Below are 2,352 nucleotides of genomic sequence, written 5' to 3'. Positions count from 1 at the left end.
GGAGATCTCTTCTGAACAGCACTTAGCAAGGCATCTCAGATATGCTCAATTATGTTCATGTCTGGGGAGTTTGGGGGCCAGAGAGTGTTACTGGAGCTACTCTGAAGCACTTCTGAAAGGGTGGGATGTCGCATTGTCCTGCTGGAAATGACTAAGTCCGTCGGAATGCACAATGGTTCAAAAGGCTCTGAGTACTATGGGGCTTAACATCTGAGGTCATCAGTCCCCTAGAACTTAGAACTACTTAAACATAACTAACCTAAGGACACCACACACATCCATGCCCGAGGCAGGTGTCGAACCTGCGACCGTAGCGGTCGCGCGGTTCCAGACTGAAGCGCCTAGAACCGCTCGGCCACTCCGGCCGGCTGCACAATGGTCATGAATGGATGTAGGTGATCAGACATATCACTCCGACAATGGACATGAATGGATGCAGACGATCAGACATATCACTCAAACTGCACACACCCCACACCATTAAAGATCCTCCGCCAGCTTGAACAGTCCGCTGCTGACATACAGGGTCCATGGGTTCATTAGGGTTGTCTCCATACCCGTACACCTCCATCCGCTCGATACAATTTGAAACGAGACTCGGCCGACCAGGCAACATGTTTCTAGTCATCAACAGTCCAATGTTGGTGTTGACGGGTCCAGGCGAGGCGGACAGCTTTGTGTCGTTAGTCAACATAGGTACACGAATTGGCCTTCGGCTCCGAAAGCCCATATCTATGATGTTTAGTTGAATGGTTCGCACGCTGACACTTGTTGATGGCCCAGCATTGAAATCTGCAGCAATTTGCGGAGGGGTTGCACTTCTGTCACGCTGAACGATTCTCTTCAGTCGTCGTTGGTCCCGTTCTTGCAGGATCTTTTTCCGACCGCAGCGATGTCGGGTATTTGATGTTTTCCCAGATTATTGATATCCACTCGTGAAATAGTTGTACGGGAAAATCTCCATTTCATCACTACCTCGGAGATGCCGTGTGCCAACGCTCTTGCGCCGACAATACACCACGTTCAGACTCACTTAAATTTGTATAACCTGCCATTGTAGCAGCAGTAACCGATCTAACAACAGTGCCAGACATTTGTCTTAAATAGGTGTTGCCGACTGCAGCGGCGTAGTCTGCCTGTTTACTCATTTCTGTATTTGAATACGCATGCCTGTACCAATTTCTTTGGCGCTTCAGTGTTTAGCCTGCTGTGACGCCCCTCACACATTAAGATGGAGCGCCCATATTCCTCAGGAATATGTAATACGATTATTTCTATTATTTTGAAGATATCTGCTATCCTTACCAACGTCAACCATTGCATGGTTCCTTCTAAAGAAAAAAAGAATGTAAACTGTAATACGTAACAAATTAGACTATGGAAACACCTATTAAAAATTCTTTAAATAAATATTTACACGAATAATGCCATGAAGTAAGAAATATACACGCTTTGACATAAAGTACATTTATAGATCAGATGCTCTTAAATCAGTATCAAATACGTTACTGATAGCTAAGTGATGGCCGTAGCTGTTGGGCTTCAACTTAACACAAGTAAAATGAACAAAGCACATGTGCGGAATATATGCACTAAAATAAACTAATAACACAGTAGTTAACAGTCATACAAAAGTTCAATTAAACAAGGATTCCATGACGTTGTGCGCCGGCCGCTGTGGCCGAGCGGTTCTAGGCGCTTCATTCCGGGACCACGCTGCTGCTACGGTCGCAGGTTCTAATCCTGCCTCAGGCATGGATGTGTCTGATGTCCTTAGGTTCGTTAGGTATAAGTAGTTCTAAGTCTAGGGGACTGATGACCGTGGGGGACTGATGACCACAGATGTTAAGTTCCACAGTGCTTGGAGGCATTTGATTTGACGTTGCGCATCTTCCTCTACGAAGCAAAATAGTCTCGCCATAACTTAATGAAAATTTGTGTTTAACCGAAATAATAGTTTAATTAGAGAGTAAAGACCAATAAATGTGTGTTTTGTATGTCATAATGAGAGTATTAAAGTAAATATACAAAACATCGGTACGTCGCTTGTGAGCGTATAAAGTGCGAAGCACGTGAAACAACACGCCCTCGAAGCGTCAACCAAAATAACCAATGTCACGGTACATACGAGAGAATACGCACGTTCAACATTCCAATTCAAAATGATAATAAATAACCAGGTTGTCCTACAGCAACAAAACTTACTGGCGCTCGCCATCACTTCGACACGTCGGGCATCACCTCCACAGTACCGGCCATCCAGATTAAGGTTTTCCGTGAATTCCTTCATTCGCTCCACACCAACGCAGGGATGGTTCCTTTGAAAGTGTACGGCCGATTTCCTTTCTCAAG

Source organism: Schistocerca gregaria, chromosome X (assembly GCF_023897955.1).
Source record: "Schistocerca gregaria isolate iqSchGreg1 chromosome X, iqSchGreg1.2, whole genome shotgun sequence".
NCBI lineage: Eukaryota > Metazoa > Arthropoda > Insecta > Orthoptera > Acrididae > Schistocerca > Schistocerca gregaria.
This window is presented reverse-complemented; position numbering follows the sequence as displayed.